A 17,278-nucleotide genomic window follows, 5' to 3' on the forward strand; every position below is an offset into this window, starting at 1 on the left:
CGATTTTACAAATATGTGCGAGTTCATATTAATTAGCCTTGGGTATGTCACGACCCCAGTTCGCCCTCCGTGAACCATCATGACGGCACCTAGTCTCTACGACTAGGTAAGCCTAAGTTTGCGGAAGATAACCAAACTTGCAGAAGTAAACAATTTAAAAATAGAATAAAGCAATATCAGTGTGTCAATGTGCCGCTCGGTATACTCCATGTTTAACTCTCAACACCAAACATTCCAAGACCCGGAAACCCATGAAACACAAGCTAAGAAAAAAATACTACATAGCTCTAACTCCGGAATTTCTAATAAAGAACAGAAAAGTACAGAAGGGCTAAATACTAAAGGCAGGAGTAGAAAGGGACTCCTTGGTCTGCGGACGCGGAAGATGTACCTCGGAGTCTCTAAGAAGTCACCTCTCTCAACGATAGTAGGCCTGATCAGCGTTACCTGGATCTGTACATGAAAAACATGCGCAGAAGGGGCATGAGTACACCACATCGGTACTCAGTAAGTGCCAAGCCGAACCTCGGTTGGGTAGTGACGAGGAAGGTCAGCGCCCTACTGAGGTTAAATACAATATAAGGGCTAACAATGTGGAATAAAACAGTATAGATAAGTGTAACAGTAAGAAATAACATAGAATTGACAGAACAACAACAACTAGAATAGAGACAACACAAGCTACGGAAAGAAATACAGCTCAACACAAAGATAACAACCGAGGCACCTTCAAGGATACCGTCCTACAATCCCAATCACAACTATCCAGTGGATCTCCCGAGATACCGCCCCATAGTACATCATATATATATGTCCGAAGGATCTCCCGGGATACCGTCTCGTAGTCCAACTATCAATGCCCTGGGGATCCACCGGAAATCTCGATTTATAGTCCCCAAATATAAATACCCAGTACTAGGGGAATCTTCAGGGTGCATTCCCGTAGTTCCATATAACTGTGCAGGGGGATCTATCGGGAATTTAACAAGCAGTCCCAAAAAAAATGTGCACGGGGATCTATCGGGAATCTAACCCGCAGTCCCAAAGTAAATGTGCAAGGGGATCTATCGGGAATCTAACCCGCAGTCCCAAAGTAAACAGACAAGAGAGAGCTACCGGAATCCGACATTCGTAGTCCCAATGTAAATACACAGCGGCCACAAGAAATATTCAGAGAAGGAAAATTTCATATTAAGGCAGCAAATAAATTTATCCTAGCATGTTGCACGAAGTTCAGGTAAACATATTTGAACAATTAAAGCAATTAAATCACTTAGACCTGCTTTCCTAAGCTAACAACAGGTTTAATAGCACAAGTAATAAAAATAGGATAAGGAACATACTGATAAGTACCTAAAGAAAACCGGATTTTCAACAATTTGCACAAGTACGCACTCGTCACCTTATGTACAAGGCATTTCAATTACCAAATATATCAATCCTAAGAGGAAGGTCCCCCACACAAGGTTAGACAAGCCACTTACCTCGAACCGACTCAAAATCAACTTGTAACCACACTTTTGCCATGAGTATTCGACTCCAAATGGCCCAAATCTATTCAATTCAATCGCATATTGTAAATAACACTTCAAGTAACTGATTCTACAATTAAATTCCAAGCTAATACGCGAAAATAAGTATAATAACCAAAACGCCCCTCAGGACAACGTCTCGGAATCGGGTGAAATTTATATTTTCAGAACCCTCACACTCACACAAGTCTAATCATATAAGAATCTCTCAAATCGGATGTCAAAAATCCAACAAAAACTTAATATTTCGGCTTATGAAGTTTATCCAATTTTTTCCCAAATTTTCCACCAAAAATCGAAATTTAAAAACTAGATTTAAATTAGGAATCATGGAAATTGATCTAAGTTGGGTAGAGATCACTTACCCAAGTTGCCCAGGTGAAAAATTCTTCTATCGCCCCTCCCGAGCTCCCAAATTCAAAAAATGGAAAATAAGCTTAAACCCTCGAGTTGGGATTTTAATGGATCTGCCCAGGTATTGTACATTGCGATCGCGAAGAGGAAAAATTGAGAGTTCTCGAACTGTTCTATGCGAACGCGACAGGAGGTATGTGAACGCGGAAGAGGAAAAAGCAAGCTGACGCGTTCGCGGTCGAAGCCACGCGAACGCGAAGAGTAAAAGGCTAATGAACCACCAACTAACATTTCTACTATGCGAACGCGAAAGGGAAAATGCGAACGCGAAGAAGGAAGGGGCAGTACTCTGCGATCGCGAGCAAGGTCATGCGATCGCGAAGAACAAATTAGGCCCCCTCTGGAAATACACTACGCGAACGCGGAGGGAAGGCTGTGATCGCAATGAAGGAAACCAGATACCAGATTTTCTGCAATTCAACAAGTTCCAAAATGACCCGTTGAGCATCCGAAGCACACCCGAGGCCCCCGGGACCTCAACCAAACCTGCCAACAAAACCTAAAATATCATTCAAACTTGTTCCAACCTTCGAAACGCTCAAAACAATATCTAAATACCTATTTTTCATCAGATTCAAGCTTAAGAATTCCAAAAACTCTAAAAACACACTTTCGATCAAAAAGTTTATTAAACCTCGTCCGAATGACCTTAAATTTTGCACACATGTCACATTAAACACTACGAAGCTACTCCAGCTTTCGTAATTCCATTCCGACCCTTGGATAAAAATCTCATTATCGGACCAGAAACTTCAAAAATTCAACTTTCGGCATTTCATGCATAAATTAGCTACGGATCTCCAAAATACATTCCGATCATGCTCCTAACCCCGAAATCACCTAACGGAGCTAACGAAACCATCTGATTTCCATTCCGAGGTCGTCTTCACACTATTCTGACTACGGTCAATTTTTCAACAATTAAGCTCTCATTCAAGGACTAAGTGTCCCAACACTCTCCGAAACTCACAACTAAACATCCCGGCAAATCAAATTAGCAGAATTAAACTTGGGAAAGCAGTTGATAGGGAATCGAGGCGTTAATTCTTAAGAAGACCGGCCGGGTCATCACATGGTAACAATTCTATATTAGCTTCTTTCAAAGACTAACACAACTTTCTAATTGTATTATCCCTAAAACAATTAATAGATTAAGCCCACCCGATTATGGCTAAAAGTAGTTCAATCTTATCCCAAGGTAGAATCTATAAAATGAGGATTAAAGCCTCAAGTTCTTGTTAATTAATCTTTCCCAACCTCAAATAATCTTTCCAAAAATTAATTCGAATTTAATGGGCAAGTCCTAGGATTAGCTAATCACTTTGGAAACATTAAAGAACAAGAATAATTAAAGAAACAATAACTCACTTCATAAAAGATAAAATCATTCAATACACAACATGATATTTAACCCACACTTTAAACATGAATATTTCTATAAACAAGATTCAACTGTTGGAATAAATACTACACACTTAGATATACAATACAAAGCAAGGAAATGAAGAAATGAACATAAATAGGTAATAAATTCTCAAGCAAAAGCTTCAAATCTGCAAAACCAAAGTGTGTGTGCAAGAACCCTAGCTCCAAAACTTGTTCTCTCTAGTCTTAGGACTGAAAAATAAGCCAAAGATTTGCAGAAGATATGCTAGGTCGTGTATTTGTGGGTTTAGAGTTGAAAAATGTGAAATGTCATTCCTGCCCAAGTCTGCGGAGCCGCACATGCGGATCGCCTATCGCAGATGCGAACATTGGAACGGAACTCTAGCTCCGCAGATGCGGACTTGCAAGTGCAGATGCGCAAGCGCAAAAATGGGTCTTGTCTCGCAGATGCGATCCCAGGCAAGGTCACTCAATTCCGCAGATGTTGACCATTTCCTCACATATGCGAGGTCGCTTCTGCAACCAGTCTTCCGTAAATGCGGATTCACAGAAGAGTTTTGCATTATTTCAAACTTTTTTTGCTTAATTCCACTTCAATTGAATTCAATTTTTTTCATGGCATCATTTACCTGAAAATTTAACAATACACACCATAAACTCCCTCATATTATAATTAAAGGACATAAAAACTAAAGAAAATAGACTAGAATAAGTGGTAAAATCATCACTCATTACCAGCCCAGGGCAAGTGCTACACCTGTATCCATTCAAGCTCGTGTTAGAGCAGTGTTAGCTGAGCCTCATATGGATCTAGAGGATGAAATTCCACTCAACTTAAGCCATTGGGACGAACACAGGTCCGAGAGGGGTTTATCGCTACTCCAATACTTCAAGACACTTTAATCGCTATGGTGGGCCCTTTGGAGAGTGTGGCTAAGGCCAGTGTGTTTCTTATGGCACCAGCTACTTCTCAGGTCTAGGGAGGAGTTCAAACTCCCACCGCTCATACCCCAGAGCAGATTGTTTAGGGATATCAGACCCCAGAAGTATTACCAATTGGGTAGTTTAGCCCACCATTTCCGCATAGCTTGAAATTAGGCCTGCTATATTAGTTGATGAGCTAAAGAGGATGGATATGTTTCTAAAGTTATATACTCCTTATTACAATGGTGCGTCTTCATAGGATGCCCATGACTTCTTGGACCATTTTTATGAGATTATGCGGAATGTTTGGAGTAGTTGTGTCCAATGGACTGGATGCACGGTTCAGCCAAGAGGTTATGGTAGATGTATGACATGAGTAGGCTAGCAGGATCACATCCACTTACTTGGACTCAGTTCTTATAGCTTTTGTTGGAGAAGTTTATTTCTCTCACTCAAAAAGATTAGTTGTGCATCCAGTTTGAGTGTATTCAGCAGGGTAGCATGAAAGTCACCAGTATGCGACGATTTTTGTTTATTTATCTTATCATGCAGCAATCTTGATATTTACTCTGAGGGAGAAGGTGCGAAGGTTCATAGAGGGTCTTACCTATTGTATCGGACGTTAGATGGATAGAGAGGCTGAGACTGAGACTTCTTATTGCTAGGAGGATTGAGCAGATTTGTGGCCAAGAGAGAGAGGCGACATTTGACCAGAGGCCTCGTAATTTTGTTTGTTTTAGTGGTGACTTGTCTAGAAGCAAGGGTTCTTTTGGTAGAGGTCATGCTATTGGACCAGTGCAGTCGATGCTCCAGGTTTCTTACGGTACTTTAAGTGGCCATGGTACTTATGTTTCTCACTCGGGGTTGTCATCATAAACTGCACCTCCAACTTAGAGACCTATCAGTGTACCCCCGATAAAGAGTTTCTATGGTGGTCCTTCGGGTCATTAAGGATAGCTTCAGATTCAGTTGCCATGTTAGCCGAATGGTTGCTTTGATTGAGTGTAGAGATTCAAGTCGCATAAGGAGGTTTTGCCCCATATTGCAGAGAGATGTTCTACAACAGGGTACTCCTGCTATAATTCTGGAATTAGTTGCTATAGCACCTACCCAAGCAGCTAGGGGTGAGGGTCAGCCAGCTGGAGGTTGAGGTCATCCAAGTAGACACCATCCTAGAGGGAGAGGACAAGCTGGTGAAGCTCAGCTTTATTGTAATGCTTTCCCAAGTAGGCCTAAGGCAGAGTCACCCGATGCAGTTTTCACATGTATTATCTCAGTGTTATACCCCACAATATTACGATTATGTTACGTCCTGCAGTATTATATTGCGATGATGTTACACCTTGTAGTATTACATTACGATGATGTTACGCCTTGCAGTATTATATTACGATGATGTTATGCTTCATAGTATTAAATTACGACTATATTGCACCTTGTAGTATTGTACGTTGAATTTATCGTAAGGTAATTGAATTCAGTCCAAGGAAAAGATTATTTGGAGATTATAAGGATTATGCTATTTCAAACAAGTAATGAGTAAATTCGTGAAGGTGAGAGGGGAATCAAGTCAAAGAAAATGAATTTTGGTCTAAGTTTGGCATGTTGGGATAAAATACGGGCCGAGCGTTAATATCCGATATTTATGGACTAGTACCATATAGGGTACCACATGGCTATGATAGTATGATGTACAAGGTGTGCTAAAAGTAAGTAGTATTTTAAGTAAGTTGAGATAATTTTTAATTATACGAGTAATTGGTTAATTACCGGGTAGTGGGATATCACCTAATTAAATTAATCAAAAACTTTGGATAAGTATCAAAGTAAAAAAATGTGGCAGAAACACCCTTATTGAGAAAATAACTCTTACTCAATTATTAGTAGGTGGCGTCCTAATTCTTTAAACAAAAGACACCTCAACTTTAAAGCTTTTAAAACAAAACCTTGCAAATTTCATTTCCAAAACTAAAACGTTAACATTCTGATACTTGAATCTCAAAGACACTTCAACCAAATGCAAACCCTTTCCTAATACTTTCAATACCAAAACATTGCAGTAAGAAGAGAAAAACGTTAGCAATCCTTCTTGCAACCAAACGATTCCAACAAGATCTAGCAACGTAATATTTTGCGGTTCTAAAGGAGTACGGTGCAATTTTTTTCAAGAATATCATACGGCTTTTTCCTACTTCGATCCGCCGTTATGTGTTTTCGCAAAAGCGAATCGGTTCAGGTATGTTAAGGTTATCTCTTCTTTCTTTTGGCACGATCCATATGATACAAATTAAATGTGCAAATGCACAATTTCCATACATGACTCTATTCATAGAAATATTAGATATGCTTATGTTCTTGATTTCCCATGTGTCACATTATTTTATCATCTATTCATAGGTCTCAGAAAAATACGTAAGTTGAAAAATAGTTTATTTCATGATATTAATAAAAGGCATAATGGTCTTTTGACACTCTGAAAGATTTTATTGACGTAATTCTCATGCATTACATTCATTTACACTGACCCATGACCAGACGGCATTATATACACGTATATATGTATATTATATGTATATGGGATATGGGAAAAGGTTATGGCGTTATATACGTACCACCACCTGACCAGCTGGTATACGTTGATGATTTTGTCCACAGTGGCCTAGATGAAATGATGGGATGCCTTCAGAGGCCTGATAATGTTATGAAACAAGTACCTATGCATGACATGACATTCATTTGCATATGCATGATACTATAATTATATCATGATTTACAGAGGTATCCCGACATATAGATTGAGTCATTTTCTCTATATTTCTCCCATGTCTGTTATGTGCTTATTTATGTGCCTTACATACTCAGTACATTATTCGTACTAACATACCTTTTGCCTGGGGACAATGCGTTTCATGCCCGCAGGTCCTGATAGACAAGTCGAGCGTCCTCCAAGTAGGAGGCTACAGGGCATTTAGGACTATCACTCTTTCTTTTTACTCCAGATCACGTGGTAGAGCTCACTTATAATAATTCAAATTCTGAATTTCCTCGTTCAGAAAGAAGATCGATAAGACATATATCTGTGGAAGTGTTGAGTTAGAGGAACTTGATTTTGCATCTTGCTTATGATAAGTAAATGTGAGGTCTTCAAGATATTATGTGTGTATTGAAAGGTGTAAGCCTCTTGATAAGGAGTCTTGAGGCAAGAATACATATCCACCTTAATGGTGAAAGACAATGAGAGATTCAGGAGATAAATATAAGTTTCAACAAGCAAAAGAAGCAAGATGAAGAAGAGTACGAGGCCCCCAGTTAATGAAGGTTAACAGTGTTTATAATTCAGGCAGAGGAATATAAGCTTTTTGAGTTATACCCAACAGTAACAGAGGTATGGACAATTGGTCATACCCATCTCAATTATGCCCTATGGAGGTTAACATGTGTAGTTTAAGAAAGGGATGGAACATCAGGATCCGACTCGTGTTCGAGTAACCCAAAATGGTGAATGGATTGTTTGTGATAGTTGACATTTTCGAAGGGTATTACAAATGTGCTAATGTATCTTCTTGCATGACACCCAGATAGTGTACTCTAGAATATTATAATTAGATATGAATACTAGCTTGATAAAAAATAAAAAAAAATTCAGAAGATAGGCACTGAAAGCCTGGAAGGGGTAAATATTACCTTAGTTTTACTCTTATCCCTAGTAGAGCAAGGACGTTGAGCAACCCGAAGAGCCTATGGATGAAGCAAGAGGAGCAAAAAGAAAAAGAATGTCTTGCTAAAATTTTCACAAGAAAGGGATAGGTAGAAATATTAGCAGAGTAATGAGAAGATAGATAAGGAAGAATTATGAGTAAGATGCGATACATGAACGACAACGGTAGATAAAAAGATGATGGTATTACCAGGCCCATAGTCAGGTGAAGGAAGAGATGAGAGATGATAGACCTTAAGACAACAACAGAGTATAGGCCATAAAGTCATATCCTCATTTTGAGAAATACGTTTGTGACTCTAAAGTGATTACAAGAAGTAAAAGTTAGAGATTGTCGGACTGAGCGATTTGATAATAGTCGGCATCATGAGAACTTCAGAGATTGCGTTCCGGCAATTACAGAATGGACGACAGAAAAATACCTTTTATAGGTCATTCAAGAAAATGCTTCCCTAAAGCAAGCAATGTGAGCAAAGTTAAGCTTAAGGGACTATATGTGCCAGTTATACTAAGTGCTACCCTCGTGAGTAAGGAATTTTGTTATCCTTGGTGCAGAAGGATTACCGCAAGGCGAGTAAGGGTCATCGATAATGTGAGAAGACGCCAATGATGAAGAGGTAAAATATTTATAGGTAGATCGTTATAGCGCTAAATATTAGTACTTCCCTAAAGGGGGGATTGTGGAGTGAGGTGGAATTACGTCAGAATTAAGTGGTTCTAGTAACTATGGAATGGTAAAGGAAAAATGTGATAAAACGAAAAAGGGATGAGATTGCACTTATTCAATGCCTAAAAATATGCTACGATACCAGAACATTATGCAAACCCGACGTCAGGGAGAGGAAGTAAGGATTCCCGCCCGAGATATTATTGATTAATAAGGAGCCAATGTGAGAGATAAGCTACGACAAAGGAAATAACATAAGAAAAATTACACAGAATATTGATAAAGAAATGGGGCAACAAGTGGTTAGTAGTTTATTCAAGAAGAGCCTAGCTATGGCTAGACAATAGAATACAGACAAATCAACAGATCATGTAAGATTAACATAGGGAGCCCCAATACGGGGAATTCAGCCTCACAGTTAGGATATCATGACCCTTGGAAAATATCCATATAGGAGTTGGGGAAGTTAAAAAGGTACCGTATGAGGGTTACTAAAATAAAAAAAAGTGCCAATATGAAGACAGTCATCATATTAGTTCGGGAGTAACCCTATAAGCACAAGGTCATGGAGATAAGTAACTACGGGTAATTATAGGCGAGGAAGAACATCAAAAAGTCCGTCAGGCATACGATGTGATAAGCTCGCAACCTTACAAGATTCTGATACTTGAATCTCAAAGACACTTCAACCAAATGTAAACCCTTTCCTAATACTTTCAATACCAAAACATTGCGGTAAGAAGAGAAAAACGCTAGCAATCCTTCTTGCAACCAAACGATTCCAACAAGATCTAGCAACATAATATTTTGCGGTTCTAAAGGAGTACGGTGCAATCTTTTTCAAGAATATCATATGGATTTTTCCCCACTTCGATCCGCCATTATGTGTTTTCGCAAAAGAGAATCGGTTCAGGTATGTTAAGGCTATCTCTTCTTTCTTTTGGCAAGATCCATATGATACAAATGAAATGTGCAAATGCACAATTTCCATACATGACTCTATTCATAGAAATATTAGATATGCTTATGTTCTTTATTTCCCATGTGTCATATTATTCTATCATCTGTTCATACGTCTCAGAAAAATACGTAAGTTGAAAAAAAGTTTATTTCATGATATTAATAAAAGGCATAATGGTCTTATGACACTTTGAAAGATTTTATTGACGTCATTCTCAAGCATTGCACTCATTTACACTGACTCATGACCAGACGGTATTATATACGTGTATATATATATATATGGGATATGGGAAAAAGTTATGACATTATATACGCACCACCACCTGATCAGCTAGTATACGTTAATGATTTTGCCCACAGTGGCCTAGATGAAATGATGGGATGCCCTAAGAGGCCTGATGATGTTATGAAACATGTACTTATGCACTACATGACATTTATATGGATATGAATGACACTATAATTATATCATGATTTACAGAGTTATTCCGACTTACAGATTGTGTCATTTGCTCTATATTTCTCCCATGTCTGTTATGTAATTATTTATGTGCCTTACATACTCGGTACATTATTTGTACTGACGTCCCTTTTGCCTGGGGACGCTGCATTTCATGTCCACAGGTCCTGATAGATAGGTCGAGGGTCCTCCAAGTAAGCTATCAGCTCAGCGGAAGGTGTTAGTGTGCTCCATTTTCTCTGGAGTTTCTTCTTTGGTCAGTATGATTAGTACATGTATTGATTAGTATGGCGGGAAGCTATCCCGGCCTTTATGATATTATGTATTCTTAGAGGCTTAAAGGCAGATGTCATGTATATGGATACTTGTATGGCTTTGTCGGCCTACATTTTGAGTATATAAAAAATCATGCCGGCCATATAAGCCTGTGCTTCATATGTATAAGTTTGTATTCCATCATGCTTTACTCTGGTTCATTTACCTATGCTAGAATGACATGAAAGATACGTTATGTTGGTACTCGGTTGAATAAGGTATCGGGTGCCTATCGCAGCCCATCGGTTTGGGTCGTGATACTTAGTCTGTTATAGAGATGCTTCACTATTGTTTGATTCAGGTTCTACATATTCTTAAAGCTGGTATAACATCATCATCTCCAATCACCATCTTATTTACACCACCACTCTGCACTTTTTCCTTCTACACCAACAAATGAGGATCATCAAACTAGCGAGCCTTGATTCGCTCTAATAAAGACGACTACGCCACAATACAAGCAAGAACCCTGCTAGGCTTCGACATATCCAGTCTCACAAATTTGTAAGCCAAGGCCTGAATATCCATAGCCAATGGCTTCTTCTCAGCTAGAATGAATTTAAAACTACCCATGCTCTCCGCCTTTTTACTCAAGGCATCAGCTACCATATTTGTCCTACCCAGATATTACAAGATAGTGACATCATAGTCTTTCAACAACTCCAACCATCTTTGTTTCCACAAATTTAAATTCTTTTGCTTGAATAAATGGTGGAGACTCCAATGATCAGTGTAAACCTCACATGACACGCTGTACAAGTAATTCGTCTAACTTGAGCATGTGCACAAAAGCTGGCCACTACAAATCATGCACATAATAGTTCTTCTCATGAGTCTTCAACTGATAAGACACATACGCATTTACCCGACTATCCTGCATCAATATTGTGCCAAGCCCAATGCATAAACCACCATAATACCCAGTATAAGACCCCAAACCTGTGGGCAATACCAATATTGGAGCTGTAGTCAAAGAAATCTTAAGCGTCTGAAAGCTCTCTTCACACTCATCAAACCATTTATAAAGAGCACCCTTCTGAGTCAACTTGGTTATTGGCCATATTTCACGGTGTTTAAATTGCCAGAATGTGAAGTATGGACATCACAAGCTAGGTAATTTAACTTAGAGGTTAGTGATACAGGAGTGACGGTGGGAGAGTATAAATATTGACTTTAAGGTTGGCTTACCACGGACTTTGATAAATTTTGATGCTATTTGGATTATTGTAGACATATTGACCAAGTTTGCAGATTTTATGTGATGACCCGGCTGGTCATCTTAAGATTTAACGCTCTGATCCCCTATTAACTGCTTTTTCCAAGTTAAATTCTGCTAATTTGATTTGCTGGGATGTTCGGTTGTGAGTTTCGGAGAGTTTTGGGACACTTAGTCCCTAAATGAGAGCTTAAGTGTTGGAAAATTGGCCGTAGTCAAAACAATGTAAAGACAGCCTCAGAATGGAAATCTGATGGTTCTGTTAGCTCCGTTGGGTGATTTTGGTGTTGGGAGCATGTTCGGATAGTGTTTTGGAGGTCCGTAGCTCATTTAGGCTTGAAATATCGAAGGTTGAATTTTTTAAGTTTCCGGTTCGATAGTGAGATTTTGATCCAAGGGTCGGAATGGAATTCCAGGAGTTGCAGTAGTTCTGTCATGTCATTTGGGAGGTGTGTGCGAAATTTCGGGTCATTCGGATGTGTTTTGGTTAGGTTTCTGATCGAAAGCGTATTTGGAGGAAATTGAAGTTCTTAGGCTTAAATCCTTGATTAATTCCAGTTTCCGATGTTGTTTTAGGTGTTTTAAGGATTGGTACAAGTTTGAATAAGGTATTAGGTGATATTGGTGCTTTTGGCTGAGGTCCCGGGGCCTTAGGGTGAATTCTGATGGTTAACGGAGAAAATTTTGGAGTTGAAGTTGTGCAACAGCTAGCATTCTGGTATTTTCGCATCTGCGATTTGGGGACCACAGAAGTGGCGTAGTGACAGCAAAAGCGGACGTTGGTGTTTTCTTCAGATTTTGCAGATGCGGAAGGAGTACTGCAGATGTGGTTTCGCATCTACAACAATGAAATCGGAGATGCATCTCCTTGGCAATTAAATGGAAGTCGCAGATGAGACGTGGTTTCCACAGAAGCGGGACCGCAGATGCGGTCCCAGGACCGCAAATACGGAAGTCGCTGGGCAGAACATATAAATAGTTGCCTTTGCGAAAATTGGCTATTCTTCCACCATTTTTATCCGAGTTTGAAGCTTCTAAGAGGGGTTTTTGAGGAAATCAAAAGGAAATCACTTGGAGGTAATGTTTTTGGCTTTATAACTCATTTTCATATGATTAAAGACCTAATTAATGATGAAACAATTTGGGAAAAATGGGTAATTAGGGCTTGAGTTTAAGAGGCCTTTAATTGAGAATTTGAGGGGTCATTTGGACTCCGATTTCAGTGTTCTTGTTATGTATAGACTCGTGAGAGTACGAGGGTGCTGAAAATATAAATTTCACTCTATTCTGAGACTTTGGCCTGAGGGGTGTTTTGGTTATTTTACATGTTTCCGTGTATTAGCATAGAATTTAATTGTAGAATCAGTTACTTGAAGTGTTATTTACAATATGCGATTGAATTGAATAGATTTGGGCCATTTGGAGTTAGATACTCATGGTAAAAGTGTGGTTTCAAGTTGATTTTGAGCTGGTTCGAGGTAAGTGGCTTGTCTAACCTTGTGTAGGGGACCTTCCCCGTAGGATTGGTATGTTTGGTAATTGAATTGCCTTGTGCGTGAGGTGACGGGCGCGTACTTGTGCAAATTGTTGGAAATCCGGTTTTGTTAAAGCATTTATTAGCATATTTCCTTTCCTGCTTTATTATACTTGCAAGATTTAGCATGTTGTTAGTTAGAAAGCATGCTTAGTTGACTTGAATTGCCTATTTGATTAAATTGCCTTGATTGCACTACATGAAGCATGTTATGCTAGAATTACTTGTTTCCTTGATATGAAATTTCATTTCTGAATATCTTCTTGTTGTTGATGCGTATTTACATTGGGATTACGGATGTGGGATTCCGGTAGCTCCCCCTATTGTCTGTTTACTTTGGGACTGCGAGTTAGATTCCCGATAGATCCCCCTGCACATTTACTTTGGGACTACGGGTTAGATTCCTGATAGATCCCCCTACACATTTACTTTGGGACTGTAGGTTAGATTCCCAATAGATCCCCCTGCACAGTTATATGGAATTATGGGAACCTGGTAGATTCCCCCAGTACTGGGTATTTATATTTAGGGACTACGGATTGAGATTTCTGGTGGATCCCCCGCACATTGATAGTTGGACTACGACATGGTATCCCGGGAGATCCTTCGGACATATATATATAATGGACTACGAGACGGTATCCCCGGGAGATCCATTGGATAGTTGTGATTGGGAATACAGGACAGTATCCTGGAAGGTGCCCCGATTGTTATTTTTGTGTTGAGTTGTATTTCTTTCTGTTGCTTGTGTTGTCTTTGTTCTGACCATTCTATGTTATTTCTTACTATTGCACTTATCTATATTGTTTTATTCCACACTGTTAACCCTTATATTGTATTTAACCTCAGTAGGGACCTAACCTTCCTCATCACTACCCAACCAAGGTTAGGTTTGGCACTTACTGAGTATCGATGTGGTGTACTCATGCCCCTTCTGCACATGTTTTTTATGTGCAGATCCATGTACCGCTGATCTGGCCTACTATCATTGAGAGAGGTGACTGCTTAGAGACTCTAAGGTACATCTGCCGCGTCCGCAGACTAAGGAGTCCCTTTCTACTCTTTCTTGTAAAATTTAGCCCTTCTGTACTTTTCTGTTCTTTATTAGAAATTTCGGAGTTAGAGCTATGTAGTATTTCTTTCTTAGGTTGTGATTTATGGGTTTCCGGGTCTTGAATTTATGTTTGGTGTTGAGAGTTAAATGTGGTGTATGTCGAGCGGTACATTTACACATTGTTATTGCTTTATTTCTGTTTTTAAATTATTTTACTTCCGCAAGTTTGGTTATCTTCTGCAAAGTAAGGCTTACCTAGCCGTAGAGACTAGGTGCCCTCACGATGGTTCACGGAGGGCAAACCAGGGTCGTGACAAGTTGGTATCAGATCTCTAGGTTCATAGGAGTTATGGATCACAAGCCGGTTTATTAGAGTCTCGCTGATCGGTACGGAGATGTCTGTACTTATCTACGAGAGGCTATGTAACTGTTAGGAAAATTCCCCCTTCATTTGATTTCCTTATCATGCGATATTTTTGACATCACAATTCTAAACTTTTGTCTTCTATTCTCTCACAGATGGTGAGAACACGTGCTACCCGAGACGATCACGCACCCGTGCCCCCTACTGCAGCCGTCAGAGGCCGGGGCTGGGGTAGTAGTAGAGGACATGCACGTGGTGCTGCCAGAGTACCTGCGCGAGCTACCACCAAGGGACCACCAATAGATCCAGCCGTAGTCCAGGCACCTGACACGCCTACTACTACTACCACTCCATCTCTCCAGGAGACTCTGGCACAGTTCATGAGTATGTACACCACCTTGTCCCAGGCAGGGCTACTTCCTCTTGCTGCAGCCACATTCCAGGCCAGGGGAGGGGCACAGACTCCCGCCGCCCGCACTCCTAAGTAGAGAGTGCATGTTGAGCAGGTCCCAAAGATCATTCCAGTGCTGCGTGCAGTGCCAGTTTAGCCTAAGGACGGGGCAACTGCTTCAGAGGATGAGTAGTAGAGACTTGAGAAGTCCAAGAAGTATGATCCTCCGGTATTTAGTGGACTAGCATCAGATGATGCCTTGGGATTTCTGTAGGAGTGCCACCGTATCCTTCGCACTATGGGTATATCGGGATTGAGCGGGGTTTCCTTCAGTGCTTTCCAGCTTCGGGGAGCTGCCTATGAGTGGTGGCATACCTATGAGTTAGACATTCCTGAGGCTGCTTCACTCACTTGGATTTAGGTCTCATAGTTGTTCCTGCGAGAGTTTGTTCCTCAAAGCCTCAGGGACGTGTGGCGCGCAGAGTTTGAGCATTTGCGCTAGCGTGCTATGACTGTTTCAGAGTATGCTATCCATTACACTAGATTGGCTAGGCATGCACCAACCTTGGTTTCCATTGTTTGCGAGAGGGTTCGACGGTTTATTGAGGGGCTCATTTCTAGCATCAGGTCTAGTATGGATTGTGAGTTGGATATGGACATCTCTTATCAGCAGGTGGTGAGCATTGCTAGGAGGATCGAGGGTATGCATGCTAGGGAGAGAGAGGAGAGGGAGTTCAAGAGGTCTCGAGAGTCGGGACATTTTTCTGGTGCCCGTACCCCAGCTGCAGGTCATCATGGTAGGGGTTATATGAGTCACCCTGTTCATTCAGCTCATCCAGCAGCCAACAGTGCTCCAGCTCCTCCTAGATCTCAGGAGCCTTATTATGCACCACTGGTATCTAGCGCGCCTCCTGCGCGGGGAGCTTTCAGAGGTCAGTCCAGCAGACCTAGCCCGAGCCAGTCACAGCCACCACGTCCTCCCAAAGCTTGTTTTGAGTGTGGCGACACACGCCATATAGTCACGGATTGCCCCAGACTTGGGATGGGTGCACCTCCACAGACTTCTCAACCACAGTGTGCCCCGCAGAGTTCTCAGGCTATGGTTACAGCTCCAGTTGCTACCCCACCTGCTCAGCCAACTAGAGGTGGAGGTCGGGGAGGTAGAGATTGCTCTATAGGGGGAGGCCAGGCCAGATACTATGCCCTTCCTGCCCGTACCGAGGTTGTTGCCTCTAATTCTGTAATCACAAGTATTATACTGGTTTGCCACAGAGATGCATCGGTTCTATTCGATCTAGGCTCTACTTATTCTTATGTCTCTTCTTATTTTGCTCCACATTTGGGTGTATCTCGGGATTCTTTGAGTTCCCCTGTTTATGTTTCTACTCCTGTGGGAGATTCTCTTATTGTGGACCGCATTTATCGGTCGTGTTTGGTTGCTCTTAATGGTTTTGAGACTAGAGTCGATCTATTGTTACTCAGTATAGTTGACTTCGATATTATCTTAGGCATAGACTGGTTGTCGCCCCATTATGCTATTATTGATTGTCATGCCAAAACCGTGACACTAGCTATGCCAGGTGTACCGCGTATTGAGTGGAGGGGTACTTTAGATTACACTCTCAGTAGAGTTATTTCTTTCCTTAAAGCTCATCGTATGGTTGAGAAGGGGTATGACGCGTATTTAGCTTATGTGAGAGATGTCAGTATTGATACCCCTTAAGTTGATTCAGTTCCAGTAGTACGGGATTTTCCCGATGTGTTTCCAACTGACCTTCTAGGCATGCCGCCTGATAGGTATATTGATTTTGGCATTGATCTGTTGTCGGGCACTCAGCCCATTTCTATTCCTCAGTATCGTATGGCTCCTCCTATGTTGAAGGAGTTGAAGGATCAGTTACAGGAATTGCTTGATAAGGATTTTATTCGGCCCAGTGTATCACCTTGGGGTGCTTCTGTTTTGTTTGTGAAGAAGAATGATTGTTCTATGCATATGTGTATTGATAATCGCCAGTTGAACAAGGTTACAGTGAAGAACCGTTATCCTTTGCCTCGTATTGATGATCTGTTTGACCAACTTCAGGGTGCACAAGTGTTTTCTAAGATTGATTTGCGCTCAGGTTACCATCAGTGGAAGATTCGGGAGCCAGATATCCCGAAGACTTCTTTCAAGACTCGGTATGGTCATTACGAGTTTCTTGTTATGTCATTTGGGCTGACCAATGTCGCAACTGCCTTTATGCATTTGATGCACAGTGTGTTTCAGCTGTATCTTGACTCGTCCGCCATTGTCTTTATTGATGATAATTTGGTGTATTCCCGGGGTCGGGAAGATCATGA

The sequence above is a fragment of the Nicotiana sylvestris genome, chromosome 9, assembly GCF_000393655.2.
Source record: "Nicotiana sylvestris chromosome 9, ASM39365v2, whole genome shotgun sequence".
NCBI lineage: Eukaryota > Viridiplantae > Streptophyta > Magnoliopsida > Solanales > Solanaceae > Nicotiana > Nicotiana sylvestris.